The sequence below is a fragment of the Rosa chinensis genome, chromosome 5, assembly GCF_002994745.2.
Source record: "Rosa chinensis cultivar Old Blush chromosome 5, RchiOBHm-V2, whole genome shotgun sequence".
NCBI classification, from domain to species: domain Eukaryota; kingdom Viridiplantae; phylum Streptophyta; class Magnoliopsida; order Rosales; family Rosaceae; genus Rosa; species Rosa chinensis.
In genome coordinates this window covers 43,663,551-43,687,416 of record NC_037092.1, presented here as the reverse complement: position 1 = coordinate 43,687,416, position 23,866 = coordinate 43,663,551, and the positions used below count along the sequence as shown (strand labels likewise).

The window sequence follows — 23,866 nt, the reverse complement described above, 5'->3', positions numbered from 1 at the left end:
ACAACGTTAGAGGGATAAACCGTACCGGACGGTTTATACATCTCTGATGCTTGAATAAGGTTCTAAATATATTTTGGGCAGAGTAATAGTAAGGGAAAGAAGTAATAATTACCCCTCTGAAGGTGGTTGGCTTGGCTCGGACATATATACCTCAGTATGAGAAAGGCATTTCTTATGTCTTCCATGTGGGATGTGGTGTACTTCCTTGTAGCCTCAGAAGGCACTGGTGCCCTTGTTGGTAGCATGTAATGAGCAGGCTCGAGGCTCTTGCTTATCAAGGGCGCAACTCATTATGGACTTCATCATGGTGGGTAGAGAACCCGGCCCATGACATGGTACATAGATGTCCATGCGGGGTCTATTAACAGCTATCAATACCTTATGGCAGTCGAGTTATTGCCAGTGTGTACACAAGATGCTTGATATGTACATCTTCTCTTGAAATATATAGGCTCCACTTGATCAAAGAAAGGCTCTTGTAAAAATAAAGTGGTGGGAGGTTGCTCTTGAAGTAGGCTAGCCTTGACTTGCTCCATGATTGGATCTACGTACACTCTCACTTATAGCTTTGAATTGAGCAAACAATTCTTCAGTGGATGAATTTGTAGGTTCATAAGCTTGATCTTGAGGAGGTTGCTCATATCCTATTGGGTCTTCCCATCTATAATTCCATCGATCCATAGCTCAATGTGCTAAGAAAATAAGTACCTATGGATTCCCAAAAATGAGATAAGTAACCAAAAGTTAGAAAGAAAATAGAAAAATAACTACAAAAAAATAACTAAATTAATTAAACTAACAATTTTTTTTTGAAACAAAGAAATAAAAATATGCTAGAGTGACCTAAAAAAACTGATTTACAAGGGATTAAGGCTATTAACCCCTAATTCCTGGCAACGGCGCCATTGACTTGATACACATTTACGCAAGCGTATGTATCATTGTCAAGATAGGGAAGTATTAAGCCCAAGATTATCGTACCACGGGGATTTGTGGCTAACCCACAATCCTTGGGTAGTCGGAACTAAAGTCACAAAGCAAATAAAGGAAAATAAAATAAATAAAAAGGCTAATCTAAGGCACCAAGCCTTAGCAATGTCCGGCTTTGGTTTGCACCAAAGCCTAATCAAAACTAGGAACCTAGTGATGGCTATTTATAATATATGGGTCAAATTTGTCACCGAAAAGTGTAAATTGAATTTCTAATAGCTAAATTGCAAGAATTTAAAATAAAGGTTTGACTAACAACTAAATTAAATAAAGGAAAGAAAAGTAAGAAATGGAAATTAGGTCACTAGAGTGTCTGCCTAGCCAAATTCAATATACAAATATAGTCCAGCAATGGTCATTCAATTCATAATGGCATCAAGAACTGTACCGAAGGCTTTTCAAGGCTCATGGGTCATTAGATTTCTTAAAGGGTATTCCTACTCCGGATCAAGGGCCATAGAAACTCAATTGGGACAATCTAGAGCCTTGTTAGGGCCTCTAGTTGCACCAAAAGGCAAAGAGTCCTAGAATCAATGATCTCAAGCTAGCCAATACGGCAATCGAAGTTGGTGTTGTAACTAACCATGTTCTAAACTAGTGTCCTAACCATAAATTAGGGAATTGATTAGGTCCCCTAATTTGTTCTAGACATGCTCATCCACACATTCAAGAGTTAATCAAGCTCCTAATCATGCATCTAAGCCAAATATAAAAGAATAGAACATATGCCAAGCACGAAATTGAAAACCATTCAATCAAAACATATTTATTACATTAAGTCCATGCTAGGGCTCAAACCCTAGTTTCCTAAATAAACTACTCACTACCCATCAACTAATCAACAACAATATGTATCAAATTAAAGAGAGAAAGGTGAAGAGAAGTGAGAAGTAACAAGAACAAGTCACAAATTGCTATGGAGCAAGTATGACAAATCTTGATTTATGGCTCCTCACTTTTATCCAAACTCAAATCTTGATTCTCCTTGACAAATTGATAAAGATTTGTTGGTGAGAATATGAGAAAAGAAAAAGGAAATGGAAGAAATTGGGAAAGAGCAACCTAAAGGGCTGCCCTTTTTTAGGTGGTGCGGCGCTGTGTGTAGAGAGGAAGAGAGTCGTGATAAAAAAAAAAAATTGTAATAGGGTTGGCTGCTATATATATATATATATATATATGGGGTAGCGGTGGTCATGTGTGGGTTAATTAGATGATAACAGAAACTTGTTGGTTTGGGCTGCACCGAGAAGAAGAGAATGTGTCTGACAGTTCGGTGGGCCACACAGATTTGATGGGTTTGATTATTAACCATATTGGTTAACTAATATGTTTTGCTGCTGCGTTTTGTGTGTTGCTCAATTAAGCAATTAAGCTTAGTTGCATAATTAAGATATTACAATTTCGTCTTTTTGTCAAAACTCCGAATGACCCATTTTTGTATCATTTCTTCTCGTTTCGTAACTTCGCTTATTTCCTAAAAAATCAATAAAAATGAATTAATTACATTATAATTGGCTCAAGGATTAACTTATTTCTAGTGCTTTAAATACAATTACATGCATAGAAATGCGTATAATCACCATACATCTCATTGTCATCCAATCTACTATAACTTTTCAATGGTCTAACCTGTCACTGGCTAGAAAATTGGAGTTGCCATCACTCAAACTTGCGCTACCAGGTGGCACCTCAGAAGTCTAAGCCCACAAGCCCTATACACCTTCTTTCATCTAATCTCTTACATGGTTACACCTCTCCGATGGTTTAGCCAGCCATCGGCCAAAAGATAAGAGTAGCCATCACTCAAAGTCCCACTACCTTAATTCCTAGATCTCAAATATAGTGTGAACCTTGGTCGGAGGTCTAATTGCTACTTAGAAATCCTAACCCGCAAGCACCATTATCATCCTTAAACTGCCTACATATTTAGTCATTCCACTAAAAAAGTGGCATTAGATTGCTAACCATCCACAAGGACTAGATCCGCAAGGTAGCCTTCTGATCCCAAGAGGTCCACCCAGACTTGAAGACAGAGTCACTGATTGGGCCTTTGAGAGAAAACGACCAAAACCTATAGGTACGACTATCGTTTCATTCGTGCCAAGCTTCCTCTACCAAGGCTAATGTCCTTGTCGAAGGAGGCTCTCATTGCCAGGAGACGTGGCTCTCAAGAGTAAGAATGGAGGCATGCCTCTATCGCCAACCTTATTTGAATCCTATAACTCGGGCTATCATCTCTCCCAGTAGACTTTTAGTAAAATTACCCTCCAATGTTTATGGAATTATAGTTATTATTATTTTATATTTTTGAAAAGTAGATAAATTCATTCAACTAGTGATTGACATAGCTCAAAAGCATCCCTTATTAACTTGGGAGTATACAAAAACCAAGAATGGGAAAGATCCTAGTGATGAGCCATCAGAGCAAGATTACGAGCTACACTATTCACTCGACGGTTTACATGAGAAAGGAGATAGTGAGGATTTGAAATAGAAGTCTGACCTTCTCTATGACATTACCTATAACCATAATAGAGCCATCTTCATTTGGGAGTTCATAGCTTGAACAAGCTGTAAAAATCGAACTCAAATTATACTTTCTCATGCTACAGGGAGATATCGAACTATACTGCTGCTTTGAGCACTAGCAGTTCTACTTTGAAGGCAGAGGATGCTACTGCAATAGGGGGAGATTGTTGCCTTGAACTCTCCAGCAAAATGTCAAATTACACATCTAATGGCATCTCTCAAAATGTTATAGTTATAGCTACCATTAACGTTGCATTTTAGAAAACAGACAACACCGATTAGGGGTCATCATGGGCCGGGTTAGGGCCGGCCGTACCCTAAATTTTAGGGCTTAGGGTCGGGCCGGGCCGGGCCTAGTCAAAGTCAACAAAATTTAGGGCCGGGTAGGGTCGGGCCGGGGCTTAAATATGCTAACCCTTACCCGCCCGAAAAGCCCGATTCGTTAGGGCCGAAAGGGCCGAAAGGGCCGGCCCTCAAATAGGGCCAAATAGGGCCGAAATGGGCCAAAAAGGGCCTTATTTTGTTTAACAAAAAAAAAAAACATTATTTTTTTCTTCTCAAAATATGGCTTAATGGTATATATTGGTGATAAAAGACTCATTGTTTTTTATTGAACTTATTTTATATTCATATAATACCTGTAACTTATAACATTTATTAATATTACTTAAGGTGGTTATATTCAATTAACTATCTATATAAATCTCCCAATATTAATTGTTGTGTAACAAAGAAAATAGAAATTAAAGAAAACAAAACTTATGAAATCAATTACAAAGAAAGAGATAAATTGCATATTATAGAAAAAAGAGAAACGTAATTAAAAATAGAAAAACTAAAAAAAATTATGGCTTATTCGGGCGTGCCAAAAATTTCGAAATGGAAATTGATCAATTTGACAATGCTCATGGAGGGTAACAAGCCTAATACACTAGTTATACTACATTACAAGGCATATAAGGATTATGTGCGATCCAAAAATTTTGAAATGAAAATCGACCAATCTGAAAATTCTCATATGTTTATACAACATTGATAGGTATTGTGTAAAAAAATTAGGCCGATCTGCCGTGAATAAGGCGTCCAACGTAGCGGTCAACGCTTTGCACAAGCAAACTTCCCTAAGGGGAGCGGCACCATGCGCGGACAAACGTTGCTGAATTTTGACATCCATAAGTATACCCTCTACCCATGAGAGTGTGGGAGCTAAAAGATCGAAAAAAGTGAATTGCCAAGGACCGGTTAAGAGCATATTTGTTTTATGTTCTATTTAGGGTATTGAGTTGACCAGGTAGATCGAGGTCCAACCGAAGGCGGAAATTGCTGAAATTTCTACCACTAACATATATTCATATGAAAACAACATCCAGCGGTTCATTTTAAAAAATTCCATTTCGTCCCCCATTTTGCTCATGGAGGGTAACAAGCCTAATAAACTAGTTATACTACATTACAAGGCATATAAGGATTATGTGCGATCCAAAAATTTTGAAATGAAAATTGACCAATCTGAAAATTCTCATATGTTTATACAACATTGATAGGTATTGTGTAAAAAAATTAGGCCGATCTGCCGTGAATAAGGCGTCCAACGTAGCGGTCAACGCTTTGCACAAGCAAACTTCCCTAAGGGGAGCGGCACCATGCGCGGACAAACGTTGTGAAATTTTGACATCCATAAGTAGACCCCCTACCCATGAGAGTGTGGGAGCTGAAAGATCGAAAAAAGTGAATTGCCAAGGACCGGTTAAGAGCATATTTGTTTTATGTTCTATTTAGAGTATTAAGTTGACCGGGTAGATCGAGGTCCAACCGAAGGCGGAAATTGCTGAAATTTCTACCACTAACATATATTCATATGAAAACAACATCCAGCGGTTCATTTTAAAAAATTCCATTTCGTCCCCCATTTTGCTCATGGAGGGTAACAAGCCTAATAAACTAGTTATACTACATTACAAGGCATATAAGGATTATGTGCGATCCAAAAATTTTGAAATGAAAATCGACCAATCTGAAAATTCTCATATGTTTATACAACATTGATAGGTATTGTGTAAAAAAATTAGGCCGATCTGCCGTGAATAAGGCGTCCAACGTAGCGGTCAATGCTTTGCACAAGCAAACTTCCCTAAGGGGAGCGGCACCATGCACGGACAAACGTTGCGGAATTTTGACATCCGTAAGTAGACCCCCTACCCATGAGAGTGTGGGAGCTGAAATATCGAAAAAAGTGAATTGTCAAGGACCGGTTAAGAGCATATTTGTTTTATGTTCTATTTAGGGTATTAAGTTGACCGGGTAGATCGAGGTCCAACCGAAGGTGGAAATTGCTGAAATTTCTACCACTAACATATATTCATATGAAAAAAACATCCAGCGGTTTATTTTAAAAAATTCCATTTCGTCCCCCATTTTGCTCATGGAGGGTAACCTCAATCATTTAAATGCAATGTATAAGTTATACAACTTTAGGAGGCAAATTGGTATAAACCAACGTATTTGTAATTAAATTTGAAATTTTTATCTTATATCTACGCACATCCATTGATGAAATATTTAAAAATGTGATGTAAAAAAATTAGCACGTTTTGCGGTTGTCACGCCATCGGTCAACCAAGAAAACATACAAGTGAATATGGTTGACCAATCCGATCGGGTTCGAAACTATGGTGAAATTAACTAAATTTTTAACCACACGCATAATTTATTGTAATAATCACATCAAACGGTTGATTTTCTCATTTTCTTTGAATTGATAGAGGTTGTTCTTTGGAGTGTATGATAGATAAATATAGATTTATAAAAAAATTAGTGTCCATTCTCTTTGGAGTGTATGATATAAAAATTAGATTTACATAAATTAATTGGGTTCAAATGTTCAATCTAATGCCCATTCTCTAAAATAACATATTTCTTATTTCTTTTTATGTAAATATGTAATATAGAAAAATAATAAAAATAAAATATAATTTTTAGGGCCGGGCCGGGCTTGGCCCTTTCGGGCTCAATCGGGCCGGGCCGTAGGGTAGGGCCGGGTTTCATTTGCATGACCCTTACCCTACCCTATTTGAGAAAGGGTCGGGCCGGCCCGCCCTAATGGAAGGGTCGGGCCGGGCGGGCTTAGGGCCCAAGGGCCATATGATGAGGCCTAACACCGATGTTAATGCTTAAGCTTCGATAGTAGTCAGGCCTTGCTAACGCAGACCAGAGTCCAGAATCTCAGAAGATGATGGATAGCGCTAGCGTCACCTGTCAAGTAAAATACACTGGCGTCAAGAGGGAGACCACGGTTCGCAGTCTTCACTACTATGATGCCTAAGTCAGTCAATATATTTATGTTGACAGAATAACATTAAACAAGTATGAATGTGTAATGAATGAAGAGAGAGGAATGAACCCTTTATAGATAGAGAAGAAAGTGAACTCCACTTGGTTTCCGATGTGGGACTGAAAAGAATCAGTTTTGCCTTTTAATGCTTCAGCGAGGCAGTCTTGACACAACACGTCAAGGGAAGTCTTGGTCTGAGCCCGAGTTCAAGCTATAGCCTACATGCTGGTGTTTCCAGAAGTTATGCTTATGGCGGCATTACGGTGTGTGAGGTGGCCTGAAGCCGGCCACAACCTAGATAATTATGCTTGGCAATGCTCATATATGTATAGCTAGCATCAACATTACACTTTACAAAACTTGTATCAGGGTAAGTCCATTTATGCACAAGTCTAGCCCTCTGTATTTCAGAGGCATGCCCTAACTTGTACTTTTCGAACTATCACATTCTTGCTATAGCAATATCAGCCGGTAGTCTTGGCTTGTCTTCCCACAAAGCAGCATTTCTATTGCTCCAAAGATCCCACAGAAACATCATAAAATTCTCAAGTTGTTGCAAAGAATTTTAGATGCACAATTCTAACATCCATTCTTTGAAAATAAAAACCAGTGTTAATGGGCAAGAGAATACAAGGAAACTGACCCCAATTTACTTAGAAGCTACTTGACAGTCAACAAGAACACGACCAATTTATTCAACAGAGCAATTAAACAATACACATGCTGTCTCACCTTTATAACCTTTGGTCAATAATCATTCTCTAGTAGGAAGACTATCTTGGCAAGTTCGCCAAATGCTAATAGCAACCCTCTTTAGCACCTTTGCTTTCTATATAGTCTTCCACAATCTTTGAAAGCCATCAGTTTGGGAAGTGTGGATAACTTGATTACTAATAAATAGCTCTAGCAACAAAATATGCACTATTCGTAGTAAAAATACCTTCCTTATGTGGATGCATGCAAGTTTATCAGCAGGAAGTCATTGGCTTAAGGGAAAAGCTTTGATCAATACAGCTTCTTGTGGAGAGAATAATTGTCCAATTAACTGTTCATTCCATATAGCAGACGTAAGATTAATAAGTTTATGCACAAACCTTGGTCCATTGGCAGGAGGATTGGACCATGGTTTAACTGTATACCATTCAGTAGGGAGCCATTGATGCTCCCAAATTTTGATATCAATACCGTTACATTCTCAAAACATTGCATGCTTCCAAAATAGTCCACCATGAAAAGGATGGTTATTGCCCTAATTCAACTTAATTGCCAAAAAGAATTTTTTGGAAAATGCAAAGCCTTGTACAAATGAGCAATAAGGGAGGATGGATATTTCAACGAATGCCAACTTGTTTAGTAAGCGTTGCTAAATCAAACAAATGCAAATCTTTCAAACCCATACCTTCTTCATTATTAGGAATATATAAAACGCTCCCAAAATTGCCAATGAATTTTCTTTTTGAATAAGAATCTCCATGATTACACGCATTTCTATGCATGTAATTATATCTAAAAACACCAGAAATAAGTTAATCCTCAAGTCAATTATTATGTAATTAATCTATTTTTATTTATTGTGTAGGCAATAAGCGGAATTGCATAAACCGAGAGAAATTGGTGTGAAATTGAGCGAAATGGAGTTTCTGAGAAAATGACGAAATTGTCAATGTGGGTCAATCGTGGTCAGCACCAACGAGAGAGCAAAACTCCACTAGTCATGATGTTGTGTGCGGAAGTACTTTAATTTCGAGGAAGAAGAGAAGAAAATATATATATTATGAATAATAATAATAATAATAATAATAGACAAACTGTTTTAGGGAATCAGAAATTGAGAGATAATCACTGTGTATTCTCATTGATAATAGGGGCCTCTTTATATAGAGGATTACAATGCATAGAATCTCAATCATACAAGGAAAGATAATCTCTAGATTCTTCTAATTAAACCCTATTACCACTAGGTCAAGTAACCTAGAATTTGGGCCAAACACAAATAGAGATATCCTTAAGCACTCCCCCTTGTGTTGTCCAAACGCGGTGCTTCTCTCGTTGCCTCGTTAAAAACCTTGCCGAGTAACAAAAACCCAGTGGGACAAAAATAACCTCGGTCGAAGGGGAAAAAGAGCACAACACACCCTTCACGTTTCGAGACCATGCATGTAGACATCTCTCCCTGATGTCTGCATCTCCCCCTGACGACTACGGTCATTGGAGTTCGGATAACTTCCTCAAACAATGCTACCAACATGTTTCTCGAAAGTGGAATTTAGACAATGACTTAGTGAGCAAGCCTGCCACACTATCCTCAATTGAACCTATTTCACTTTGATCTCGAGGAGAGTCTGTTGTTGTTGATTATGCTTGGTGTTGTCGCTTTTGATGTAGCCTTGCTTCAAAACAAGTAGCATAATCCTATATGCTCGTAGGCTCATCTGTGGTAGACTTCAAACCACAATTGTTCGAACATGCGTAACTATGGATCCAATCCATATACATTCACAAATCACTTCGTGAAGAGTAATAATCTTTGCATTGTTCGAAGATATAGCGACTAGGGTCTATTCTGTAGACCTCTAAGATATCGCAGTCTTTATCCATGGTGAACAGTTAACCAGTTTGGGAATGACATTTGTGTGGGTCAGAGAGATACCCAGTATCAGTAAAACCTTCCAAAACGCTAACTTCGTTTTGGGATGGGGAGAGGGGACGTAGGCCAGTGTTGGCGGCATTCCTGGTGTGTGATGGGTCCGAATCCATCATCTCTCTGTAGGGATAAACCATGCCCATATCAATCGTGCATCTCAAGTCCGAAAGATATTTTTTACACCAATCCAATGGCATCGCGTTGGCGCACAGCTATACCTTAGCTAACAAGTTCACAACATATGAGATGTCCGATCTTGTGCATTGGGATAAGTACAATAATGCGCCTATTGTACTAAGTAAGGCACTTCTGCCTCTAGCACATCTTCATCATCATCCTTTCGATGAAGAGGATCATTTTCAGGATCAAGACTATGGACGATCATGGGGGTGCTTAAAGGCTTGACCTTGTCAAAATGCGTAAGCATCTATCGACACAATTCTCAAGTTCCAAACCGAGACATAATCGTGTTTTTCCAAAATCCTTCATCTCAAACTCGGATTTCAAATGTTCAGCGGTTTCCCTTAACTCTTTAAGGACTTCCAATGAAGATCATGTCCAACATGAACCGCGATAGAATCCGAAACTTGTTATGGAAATGCGTGGGCATATCCAGCGTTCCAACCTTATTGTAAACGCGCTCCGTGGTCTAGAGCCACTTGACTTGGGTAAATGAAGTTCACCATGAACCTTCATGTATATTCCGTATCTAGATCCCCATAGAGATACGTAGTGACCACATTTGTAAACTGCATGTTCAGTTATTCGGAAACTACCAAACTGACAAGGTAGTGGAGTGCAATGACATCCATTACGAGAGAATATGTCTCATCGTAATTGATTCCAGGGCGTTTTGTGAGAATCCTTGCGCCATAAGGCGAGATTGCCATCTCTTTTTCTCATCACGCTTTCTAACGAAGACCCATTAGTCAATAGGTTTTATGTTAGGAGGTGTTGGCATCACTGGCTCAAAAACCTTCCTCTTCGTTAGAGAATCCAACTTAACCTAGATCGCATCTTTCCATTTAGGCCAAATTTCTCTACGTTGGCATTCATTCATCAACGGAGCGTGGTTCGATGTCATCAGACTCAACAAACTCATGCGCAACTAAATGCGCAACTACATCATCAATCATGATGGAGTTTCTATCCCACGTCTCATGTACACTAGTGTAAGTTTCATAGAGCTCTATATTCTCAGGAATAGGTTCTGATGTTGAGGCATCCCCCAACGATAACCATAACCCGGAAGATACTCATGAGATGGATTTTGAGTGTTGATGATCCAAGGATTGGTTTGTGCCAAGGTATCCTTCGAACCCACAGGCCTCCCTCGCATCCTAGCTGGGGCCATGGCCTGTAACGCCAGAGTGCCACTCTCTTTGGCTTTGGCGCCATGCCTACCTCCGTGTAGGGTGGCGCTACGTCCTCTCGTAGGGACTTCCTTCCTTGCAGGCATGTTTGCAGCATATTTGTGTGATCTCGTCACTTTAATAGGGATCAAGATGAGACATAGTGGGGACAGACCACTACAATTCCTGTCGTTCCTGCTGAACATCTGTATTCTTGTCTCCCCCTAACGATGGGAAGACTATTTCATCAAAGTGATATCCGCAAATCTAGCAGTAAGGAGATCGCTTTGCAAGGGCATTAAGTGGAGGACGATTGTTGGAGTCTTAAATCCAACTGAGTTGCCCATTCGTGTGTAAGGACCTATCATAATGCGTTGTGGCGGCTCAATGGGCACATAAATGGCTCACTCAAATGTGCGTAAGTACAAAATACTTGTACCCAGTCACTAGTTGTAACGCAGAGGTACATTGAGTGGCGGTAGGTCGTAGACGAATTAGCATAGCTGCATGCAATATTGTATCAGCTCAAGCAGATATAAGGAGAGTGGTGCGCATTACCAATGTTCGGACTATCATCGTAGTTGTTTCCGCGAGACCAATTGGGTGTGTACATGGGAATATGATGTCCAACATCAGTCCCAATGCAATAACAATCGAAAGTCTTTGATGTAAACTCTCTAGCATAGTCAAATCCAATTGACTGAATATGATGATTCGGGGAGTGAGCCCGTTGTCATATGATATGTGCTAGGAGTGTAGCATAAGCAGCATTACAAGTGGACAATGGCACAACATGTGACCAGCGTGTTTGCGTGTCAACCAATATCATGAGATATTTAAATGTCCGCAAGTTGGTTGAATCAGTCTATAGAATCCCCATGGATTTGATGTAAGAACAGAATGAGTATTTTCATATCCTTTGTGTAGGACGGTCTCTGTCCTAGTTTCCCGAAGGAACTGGCTTTGTAAAATGAGCGAGAGACCTTAGAAGCAACCAATGAGGATTTTGGTTGGGCCTGAGCGTCTGTAGCGCTATTAGAAGCAAAATGTGTGACTACATCTCCCATCATGGCGTTGGAACCATGGAAATTAGCATGTATGGCGTCATGGCCACTAGGAGGAACAACCATGGCGTTATGCTCATGGTTGGCGTCATTTCTGGCGTCATCAGATTCTTGCTTCGTTTTGCTGAAAAGGATGGATGTCTGTGTGAAGTCTTTAGTAGAAGGATTATCATATCATGACCAGGATGACCTATCCTATCGTGACAAAGCCAATATGTGTCTAAATCCAAGAGATCTTCTGTCATAACTTTATTGGATTTAATAGCTCGAATAGTGACATAGGGTTAGAGAGACACATAAACTTCTCTAAGATGCGCCTTTGTTCGCAATCATTAGAGGTATTGCAAAGGAACTCATTTTCGTTCTCTACATGCGTTTTCGCATGGGATCCGTTGGCTATTCATAGGATCCTAAAATAAATATAACCAGGTGAGTAGAGAGATGTCGGTGGAGCAAAGCTCGCTTAAGTACCACTTATCTCAAAACCTTCTTAGACATCACACTCATTTGGGATGAGCCTATGTGAAGAAAAATTAAACCAATGGCATTTACTACATAGTGTGGCAATTGCCTATTACATCTCTTGGAAAATAAAGACTTAAACAGAATTGGCGATCTATTGATCCCAGCCAAATTTGTAGCTTCAACCCTTTACTCTAGATCATCTTCTTGATCTTCTTGTTCCACATAGTGAGCTTCTCTTGCTTCACAATATGCTTTGTAGGTGGTGACAAGTTCTTCACGAGCTCTACAAATGTGTGCCCAATGATCAGACACTCCACATCGAGAACATACATCTCTTTGCTCAAACTCCATTGATTGAGGTGCTTTGAAAGTGTCATTTAGATGGCTCTTAGTGTTAGTGGAGCCACCAACATGGCCAGAGGCGTTGCCTCATTTTCTCTTTCCACGTTGACCTCTTCGATTCCGTGTTCGCCTATTTTGGCGATTACCTTCCCAAATAGAGTGATTATATAGACCAGAAAGTCCAGAAGTATCCCTAATGTTAGGGTTTTTCTCTTGGCGCCTTCTCTTAGGGGCGCGACTATAATTGGATTCCGGAATATGCTCTATTTCCACGGATCTCGAATTATAGTTCTTCACAAGGATGTTTTCATGCTTTTTAGCGACATTCATAGCTCCAATGAGCTCATGAAACCTTGTGATCCGTCCTGCAGCAACATCGATTCGATAGTTCTTAGCAACCATCAATGCAAAGAAGGGGAAGGTGAGTCTTCTCAATCAACATCGCATTTGTGATCTCTTTACCACAGAATTCCATTAAGGATTTAATGCGAAGTGCTTCCAAGTTGTAGTCAAGAACTGACTTGAAATCACAGAAGCGGAGTATATGTCATCTCACTTCTAGGTCAGGAAGCAGGGAGTCACGGACGTTGCCAAACCTTTCTTCGAGTGAGACCCACAGCCTTCTGGGGTCTTCTTCATTCATACACTCGTACTGGAGCGAATCATCCATATGACGAGTCATTTGGATGATGGCTTTCACCTTATTTGCCTCTAAGGCTGCTCTATTTGCTTCCAAAGCTTGAGCTTGCTCAACAGTTAACACGTCCTGGCCAGGCTCGAGGATCATATCCAGGATTCCATCGGCCTTGAGATGCTGGCAGACATCACGAACCCACCTATGATATCCAGAGCCTATTGTTCCCAATGGAGCGAAGTCCAATTTGTTCAGGTTACTCATCCTGAAAGAGAACAAGAAAAAGGGTTAGTTTTGGAGCGTAAAAGGCTACCATGAAAACATATAAAATTTCTGAGCGTAGTCGCTTCCAAGAAATTACGAATTTCCGAGCTTAGTCACTTCCAAGAAATTCGATTCCAAGAGGGGTTGGATTAGATCGAAACAATGATGTGCTTGTGGTCGATCATAACTTCTCAACAAACTTTAAGTTTGGAGGACTCTACAAGCTCTAAGCTTGGAGTGAGCACGAACCCCCACAGTTCGGCTTAATTAAGTCTCCCCTATGATGAAGAAAGGGGGGGTAGAAGAAGGGAGACTTAATTCATCATAGGGTTTTTCAAGTTTTTATTGTTCTTCTCTTCCTTTTATTGTTCTAAGTAAACCCTATTACCACTAGGTCAAGTAACCTAGAGTTTGGGCCAAACACAAATAGAGATATCCTTAAACACAAACAAATTTTTTTTATTATTTAATCATGTTGCGTTGCATGTTAGCATGCTTTCATAATTAAGCTTTGGTTTAATTATGTAGCAGCTAGCTGACGTCACAGCACCAAACCATTTTCTTTTTTTCTTCCTTATCCAAAACCAACTCATGCACTGAGCACGTGCAGCCTTATCCTCTCTCTCTCCCTTCGAAGACCAACAAAACACAGCCGCACCATTATATATCCCTTCCCTTCTTCCCAAAACGAGAGAACCCTACTAACAGCGCCGCACCACCTCTCTCTCCCAATTTCTTCCTTTTCTTTTTTTCTTTTCTCATATCCTCACCAACAAATCTTCATCAATTTGTCAACGAGCATCAAGATTTGAGTTTGGATAAAAGTGTGAAGTCATAAATCAAGACTTGTCATATTTGCTCTATTGCAATTTGTGACTTGTTCTTGTTAATTCTCACTTCTCTTCACCTTTGTCTCTTTAATTTGATGAATATTGTTGTTGATTAGTTGATGGGTAGAGAGTATTTTATTTAGGAAACTAGGGTTTGAGCCCTAGCATGGATTTTATGTAACAAATATGTTTTAATTTAATGGTTTTCAATTTCGTGTTTGGCATATGTTATATTCTATAATACTTGGCTTAGATGCATGATTAGGAGCTTGATTAACTCTTGAATGTGTAGATGAGCATGTCTAGAAGAAATTTGGGAGCCTAATCACCTTTCTAATTGTAGAGGCACTTTTGATCAAGGTTGTACGGCGACGAAATCACCATGGTCGAACCAAAAATCTTGTCCCCTTTATCTGAGTTAGCGAAGACTAGGCCCAGCAAACTTTGAATGACACGAGAATCCTAGGAAGCTTGCTGTGTATTACTCCCGGCAGCTCCTTCCTCCTTCACAGCAGTGAACTGGTTGTGTGTTATTTATAATGAAGGGCTTAGCAAGATGTGCGTGGCGTGGGAGCTAGAAAAGTATGAGTTTCGGAAGAAGAGATTCCAGCAGTGATTGGTGGATTGGTTGAGGTATTTGGTATAAGGGATAGAAGTTGGGAAGGTAGAGGACTAAGGATGGATTTGGGAGAGAAGAAGCATGGCAGAGAAGATCTTTATACGATAAAGCATGATAAGTTTGAATCTACATGAAGGTAAAGGAGTTTCTGGGTTTGGGAATGGTTTATGCGATTCTAATGGGGGGAATTGCTTGGTTGTTTAATGGTTAGCTTGTGTTGCTCCCCCTCCACAGCAACTATAACTCTTAATTTATAGAGTGGCGGTGGCTTAAGTTTAGGGCTGTTATTGTTTCTATGTTTCCATGAATCCTGCAGCTGCTGTAATTCCAGGAATCCTGCTGCTGTGATCCCAGGATTCCCTCTACTGTGATCCTAAGTATCGTGGTTCCAAGATTTGCTGCTGGAAAAAGGGAAGTCAAAGGTAGAGAATTGGCTTTGTGTGAAAGAATGTGATATAGTACTTGAGATGTCTAATTTTAAGGAAAATAATTGAATATGTTGGGTAAAGAGAAGTGTTGTTGTAATTGAGTGGTTTTTGGGTTCTTTCTTCTTCACTTGCCCATAATCAAAATTGGGATGTTGGGCTTGAATTTCGGTCCCTAAGTCCGAAATTACCAACAAGCCTAAAACTAATAATGGACCTTATGCATTTCTGTTACCTTCCATGCCACACCCATTCATGCAAGCCCCAAATGCATGAATATGGTTGGGGTCCACATGCGCGGCATGATGATTGTCAGTATAATTTGCTTATTGGGCTCGAGAAATGAATTGGTCCTGGTAGCTAGATTTTTGGGCATCAACACTAATTTATGGCTAGGACACTTGTTTAGAACATGGTTAGTTACAATACCAATTTCGATTGCCGTATTGGCTAGCTTGGGAACCTTGATTCTAGGACTCTTCGCATTTTGGTGCAACTAAAGGCCCTAACAAGGCTCTAGATTGTCCCAATTGAGTTTCTACGACTCTTGATCCGGAGTAGGAATACCATATGATGAGGAATCTAATGACCCATGAGCCTTGGGTACTGTTCTTGATGCTATTATGAATTCAATGATCATTGTCAAAATATATTTGTGCATTAAATTTGGGTAGGAGGATACCCTAGTGACCTAATTTCCATTTCTTACTTCTCTTTCCTTTATTTAATTTAGTTGTTAATTACAGTTTTCATTTAAATTCTTGCAATTTAGTTATTAGAAATTCAATTTACAATTTTTGGTGACAAATTCGACCCATTATAAATATCCATCACTAGGCTCGTAGCTTTGATTAGGCTTTGGTGAGAACCAAAGCCGAGCATTGCTAACGCTTGGTGCCTTAGATTAGTATTTTTTTTTTCTCTTTTGTTTGCATATGACTTTAGTTCCGACTACCCAAGGATTGTGGTTTAGCCACTAATCCCCGCGATACGTTAATTTTGGGCTTAATACTTCCCTATCTTGACAATGATACGTACACTTGCGTAAATGTGTATCAAGTCAATGGCGCCGTTGCAAGGGATTAGGGTTTAATGGCCTTAATCCCTTAGTGAATCGGTTCTTTAGGTCATTTTAGCATATTTTTATTTCTTTGTTATAAAAAAAAAAATTTGTTAGTTTAATTAATTTAGTTATGTTTTGTGTAGTTCTTTTTCTATTTTTTTTCTAACTTTTGGTTACTTATCTCATTCTTGGGAATCCATAGGTACTTATTTTCTTATCACATTGAGCTATGGATCAATGGAATTATAGATGTGAAGATCCAATGGGATATGAGCAACCTCCTTAAGATCAAGCTTATGAACTTACAAATTCATCCATTGAAGAAGTCGTGAAGACGTGCCACCGCAGCTTGCTCCGGCTTCTTCCCGTCGGCGCCACCGCAGGTCGCCCCGCCTTGGCCCTCCGCTTATCACCTGCCTCTACGATCAATCCTCGCCTGCCATGTCCCCAGCCTCACTCTTGCTCCTTCGTCGCCTCTAAATCACAGTGGATCAAACCTCTCCTTGGCCACTATTGTAAGGGCGTCCTTTACTCCAGTTTCTCAAATGTAGCGTTGAGCTCGAATCGGAAAGCAGTGTCCAGCCGTCGAGGAGGTAGCCGGATCCAGCGGTGATTTGGCTCCTCATAAGAGGAAGTTGAGGTCTGACTCTTGTCGCCGATGAAGCCGAGTCTGGTCTCATCGCCGATGAAGTGTAAATCGGCTCATCGGCGCCTCAGCGCTTGCACCAACACTCCTGCAAATTTGAGAGAGAGAGTACGTTTCAGATTGAAGGGGAGAGAGATTGATGGCATATAGGTAGTTTATTAATTTGACTGAGGGTAAAATTGTCTTTTATGTTAAATTGGGTAGCTGGGAAAAAAAACTGTTGCTAAAAACTGAACGATCGAGATGTGGATATGAGACCTAAAAGTGACTCTGAACTCCAACATCACACGTTAGTTTCAGAATGAGGCCTGACTTTGAAATTAACGTGCGAGGTTGGAGTTTAGGATTACTTTTTGGTATCGTATCCATATCTCGACCGTTCAGTTTTTAGGTACTAATGTATAGATCATCTCTGTAAAGTTTCAGCCAAATTGATGATTTTTAAGGTATCTAACTCACTTAAACCAATGAAAGAACTAAATCTGTGTACCCTGAACTGTACTAGTTTTAAAGTAGTTTTCAATGCCTTAACGCCCATCAATTTGGCTGAAATTTTGCAGAGATGATCTATACATTAGAACCTAAAAATTGAACGGTCGAGATGTGGATATGAAACCGAAAAGTGACCCTAAACTCCAACCTCACACATTAGTTTCAGAGTGAGGCCTCACTCTGGATAGGATCTGGATATATATATATATATATATATATATATATATCATCTTCAATGGCCTAGATCTTCTGCCATTTGAAATCGACACTCCAGATTACGCCAACTCAAAAATGTATTTTAAAATAATTATTGTTTAATTTCAAATTCTCAAAATCATTAAAAATAGCTCGGGTGTCTGAAAATTCCTACAAACTCATATCGACGTCTAGTTTAATCATATGGACTTGAAAGATAAAACTTAACAAAACGAAAATTTGAAATTTTTTTAAAAGCTATAAATAGTTTAAAACTAATAGAATTTCAACTAAAATAGCTCGAAATTATTTTTCCTTTCAAAAAATAGGAAACAGAAATTCCGAGATCTCACAATCGTTTTGGGAGTTGCTTATTTAACTGCAAACTGTAGCTGGTATTAGTGATATTCCTGAGTGAATGACTACGTGTGTATGTGTACTTACGTGAAATATATATGTATTTGTGAATTTGTTGGTTGATGAAAGCAATATACATGATTGGGCTCATTTATTGTTTTGAGATGTGGCTTTTTGGAGAAAAAAAATGTTGTGAAAATGAATGATTTCTATTGTTTGAAAAACATTGAGATTTGTATAACATTTTTATTCTTATGCAAGTTCTTTACATGTTTTATTCTGAGGGACAGAGAGGGTCAAGGATTCAAGGTCGCAGGGTGACTTTAGGCAGTAAATCGAGTGACTATGCCTTTGGCTGGGTTATGGTTACGATTCAGTTAGAGCTCTAGTGTGGCTGTTAGGATAACTTATGGGGTAACAGAATGAGGTTACTCTCAACTTTTGAGTATGTGTGTGAAATGAATCAAAGTGTGACTTGCTTTCGTTTATTACGTGTTGCCACGAATCAAAGTGTGAGTTGTTTTCCTTATTTTTCAGTGTAAGTTGTTTGGTTGTTACATTTGAGTTTAGTCATACAAGCTTTAAAAAGCTTACCAGGTTTGTTGTGTGGCAACCTGGTGTATTATTCGATGGTGTAGGGGTTAATCATACAAGTCAGGAAAATCATGACTGAAGCTGAGATATTGTGTTCGCAGCTATACGGTAGGAAGCCAATTTTGTGACTACCGTTCATAAGATTTCCTGATTTGGTGCATATATTAGTGCCTCACGCGTAATACAATACGGTCATCAAGTTTAGGGCAAATAAATTAAGCTCCAAGTATCGTACCCAAGGGAATAGGAAACCCCACTTAGTTACGGACAATTAAGCACAAATACAAATTATCCTAGCAACAAATATCCGAAATTGTGATTTTTAATTGTGAAGACTTAAACTAAATTTGAGAACCGAAAATAGAAAATTGCTAAAAATGAAAAATGCAATGCTAAAGTAGTTTGCGAAAAAATTCAAGACAAGAGAGTATTGGGTGCTAGGGAAGTTCTTTTACCCAAATCTTATGTGTCGGAAGCTATCTAATGTAGATGCAAAATTCTTGATTAGGCGGTAGTCGTATCCAAGGCGGATCAAGGCTCAAGGACTATATATTCTCAATTACGGTATTAATGTGCTATTTCAAGGGTCACACAAACTCAACTAGAGAGAGTTAGAGCCGGTTCAAGGGTCTCTAAGTCGCTCTAATTGGCATAAATCTCAAGAATTAGACCACTAAGCGATTTACCCTCGCAATCACGCGGCGGGTGTAAATCACCATGCTTATAACCCCTACAATACCAAATTGAGGGTTTTAGCTTAGGAATTAGAAGGGGTCAAGCCTCTAACTCCGTCCTAGATATGCTCAAAATACATATGCTAGAGTTGACTAGGCTCCTAGACATGTATTTCAACCCAACAAAAATTGATATAAACATCCAATAAAATAAATTGCATCAATCCATTAAAATAGGCATCATTTACATAAAATTTCAGCTAGGGCACACAACCCTAGCCCCCAACAAAATTTATACTCACTACCCATAATCAAAACAACATCAATTTCAATATATATCAATTGAAGAGGGAAAAGGTGAAGTGTAACGACCTATACTTTTAATAATATTAAGAAAGTAAGATATAGTGAATATTTTATTTTTGCTTGAGTATTAACTTATATTCTTAATTATGGGTGTGTGTATATGTATAATTATTTTATGGTGTGATATATATAAATATATACACACACACATCACCAAGACGTGTTGTTTAGATATAAGTATACATGCTATTTCTATATTTTTAGACCAGCCCATTATTTGTTTTATTTATTTATTTTTTTAAAGCCCATTATTTGTTTTATTAATTTTTTTTTTTAAAACCCAAGTTAATTTTAAAAGCCCAAGACCAATTGATTTATACTTCTGTTGGATGTCGTTTAACGACAAACCAATCTCAAAACCCTCGTCTGCTACCTTCATCGTCTTCCTCCCCTATTTTTCTCTTTGCAAGCACCACTCCACCTAAACCAAAGGATCAGTACCACTACGATAGACCACCCATATAAGAATAATCTTAGAAGCTGGAGGTGTCGATGTTGCTGAAGAGCCTTGGAGAGTCAGTTACCAGAGTTGTGAGTCATCAAAGCTAGAAGCAGGAGGTGGATCCCTAGAAGCATGTGGTGGAGACCTAGAACCAGGAGGTGGCAGTCCTTATCGAAACATAGAGGAAGCCGATAGTGTTGGCATCCAAATCTACTCTCTGTTGTGCTTATCTAGAATTAAAATCTGACCTCTTTGCCATACACTATAAATATCCAAGTTTGTTCTACTTTCTTTATTGTGTTCCCCTATATTTGTTTACAAAAAAAGGAGTGAGGGAAGGAGAAATTTTGAGACTAAGGAGGAACCTGAGAAGTATAAACTAATTTCCGAAACAAGGTAGGGGGATCTGGGGAAACCTCTATTTAATTTGTTTGGTTTCTGTGTTGCTATATGTGATTTTAATTATGAAATTTTGGTTGCTGTGTTGCTATATGTGATTTTAATTATGAAATTTGATTGATGGTTGAGTTAATGGGTGTTATCTGTTGTTTATCATATTGTTTCATTAGCATGTTCATGAAGTTTGAGGCATGGTTTTGATAGAATAGAATGGGAATGAAATATGTGGGAGTATTCTTTTGTGTAGTTGAGCTTAATCCGTAAGGACCAAATTTCAGGTGGGCTAATAGAGCTGTATGATTTTGGTGATCGAGATTAAGTAAGATGACTAGCAAAAAGGGAATCATGGTTTGGGTTATGGGGTTAATTCATATGTTATTTCAGCTGGAGTCACCTCAAAAAGGTAAATTACATGGTATGGGACATGTTGACTCTTGGTGTCTTAGCATGTGAGTTAACAGGGTAATAGCTGAAAATAGCATTGCATGCATCCATGTGTTGCTGTTTTGATTGTTACTGGTTTGTGTTGTTTATTTAAAGAGGCTTAGCCTCCTACTGAGCTATTGATGCTCACCCCTATTAAATATTGCAGGTACTGAACATGAAGTTTAATTTTCCCTTTTGAAGAGCTTGTGATTAATATGAAGGAAGTGTGAGACTTGTTTTGTTTAGTTTCCTAGAATAAGAGCAAAGGCTGCCAGTTTGTAGTTTGCCTTTGAAGTATAGGTTTGAAATTTCTGTGGGAATAATGAACTATCAAGAAAGTTTGTACTGTAATCTATATAATTATGTTTGCTGCAATATAAATTTCTTTTTTTTCCATAATCCATGCTATGTTCATTGAATCGGTTATGTCTTTTAATTGATTCTAAGTTCTTTGATTGGTTTCATTATTTTCCAGCTCTTATGTTTAAAATTCATTGGTTAAATTCAAGGTAGAACAGAGATCTGCAAATCTGCAATTGTGTTTCTGAGCTTTTGATGCAGTTGCCTTTTTACTGAAAACTGTACATTCTGGTTGGGTATTTGAAGTTGTTGTCTTCATAAAAGTTGCAGTAGACATCTTAAAGATCATTTCAAAATTCGAATCTCTTGAAAACGATTTTTCTAGAATTAGTTATGATTTTTCAAAGTTACAGGTCTGTTGCATGATTTTTTTAAAGACAGCAGCACTGTCATGTTCTTGGTATTTCTTTTACTAGCTTTCTATTCAATCTTGCTTGGAGGCACCAGCATTTCAAAACTAGACATCCCCATGTTTCAAATGAAACAAACCTTTTCCTTTTTGGAATTCATATATACAAAGGATTTATGTCACCATGAAGTTAGCTTTTTGCATGAGTAATTTTGCTGGAAAGGCAACTTGGTTATTTCTTTCAGTACTTCAAATCTGATTCAAATGGACTACGAATTTTCTTTATTATGTTTCTATTCTTTAGTACAAGTCATACCTTCAACTCAAAAAAAAAAAAAAAAAAAATCCCTGAGTTGGGGTGTGACATGAAGAGAAGTGGAAAGTCACAAGAACAAGTCACAATTACTATAGAGCAAAAATGACAAGTCTTGATTTATAACCTCCCACTTTTACCCAAGTCTAAATCTTGATAGAGATGAAACCTTTGATGCTTAGAGTAGTTCCCCTTTTGAATCTTGTGAAATTGATGAGAAGATGGAATTTTGGTGAGATGGATTTTGGTAAGGTGGTGTGGTTCTTGGTGAGGAGAGAAAAAATGGAGAAGGAGTTGTGGTGAGGAGGTGTGGATCTTGGTGAGGAGAAGAAAATATGAGAAGAAACAATTTTAGTGAGGTGGTGTGGTTCTTGGCAAGAAGGAAAAAAATGGAGAAGGATGGAATTGTGGTGTGGTGGTTTGGTGCAGCTGTGTGGCTACAGAGGATCAGAAAGGAATTAAGGGTGAGGTAGTGTTGTGTGGAGAGAGGAAGAGAAGGATTTAATTGGAATGGGATTTTGTGGCTAGCCGTAAGAAGGGAAGAAGAGAGAGATAAGGGCCTCGTGGCCACAAGTGAGAGGAAAAGGAAAAGAAAAAGAAAAGGAAAAGAAAAGAAAGGAAGAGGGCTGCACGTAGGGAAGGAATAAAGGAGCTGATGATGCCATTGTTGACGTCATGATAACGTCAGCAAATTCAGATTTTTTGTTTTGTTTTCTTTTCTTTTCTTCTTTCCTTTTCTTTTCTTCACCTTTCTTCTTTCTTTCTTTTCCCCATTTTTTTTTTTTTTTTTTCTTTCTTCTCTCTTCTCAATGCACTTCCACACATATTATCGAAGGTGACTGGATTCCGCTCCCTTGATGGTGTTGACCATGGTTGACCCGCATTGACTATTTCGTCCTTTTGTCAGAAACTCCAATTTGCTCCAATTTCGCACCATTTTCTCTCGTTTCCGCAATTCCGCTTATTTTCTACAAAATAAATAAAAATGTATTAATTACATATTAATTGACATGGGGATTTGCTTATTTTTAGTGTTTTAGATATAATTACACGCATATAAATGCGTATAATCACTTCTGCAACGTAGTAAGCTCTAGGGAGCATTTACGTTAATTTTTTTGTGGCAATTTAATTCGTAAACTTGTGTAATATATGACTCTGTGGAGCGAGTCTGTATTGACATAGTTGGTTCAGGGCATCATTATGTACTTGATTTAAAAGAAAAAAGTTTTTCAGGTATTTTGTATTGTTGGCTGAACCATCACGCCTGTATAATTTTGGGATTTATATTTATTTTTAATTATGTTTAATAATCGGAGCATGACATACATCTTTTGGTTGACAAATAATTCATGAATGTATATAATAAATGTTGGTACATGTAATTAGATTCCCTGATATTTTGTTTTTAACTAAATAAATGATACATTTCTCTATTGGCTAGTGTTGGTGAAGGATTAAAGATCAAGGAATGGTGGACTGCAAAAGTTAGTTGCTTACTAAGGAACCCAGCAACTAAACATCAGACTATTGAAGGTTTTGTATCGTTGTAATCTAGGTTTACAAGCTCCTTTTGTCTCAAATAATGATACAAAAAAAATACCTATGAGAAATGATGCGTTGCTGTTTAGATTGGCAGAGGCCAAAAGTATACATTACTTTTGTACTTCTATATTGCTATAAAAATAAGATATTAGGTTC

General features: G+C 38.5%; 1 long non-coding RNA gene across 1 annotated transcript; it reads left to right on the top strand.

Annotated features, from left to right (window-relative positions):
• Nucleotides 1–20,203: 20,203 nt before the first annotated feature.
• LOC112166242 lies at nucleotides 20,204–21,542 on the top strand. The gene is made up of 2 exons (XR_002923165.2): nucleotides 20,204–20,714; nucleotides 21,310–21,542. It is a non-coding gene; the product is annotated as an uncharacterized LOC112166242 (long non-coding RNA).
• Nucleotides 21,543–23,866: the final 2,324 nt, after the last annotated feature.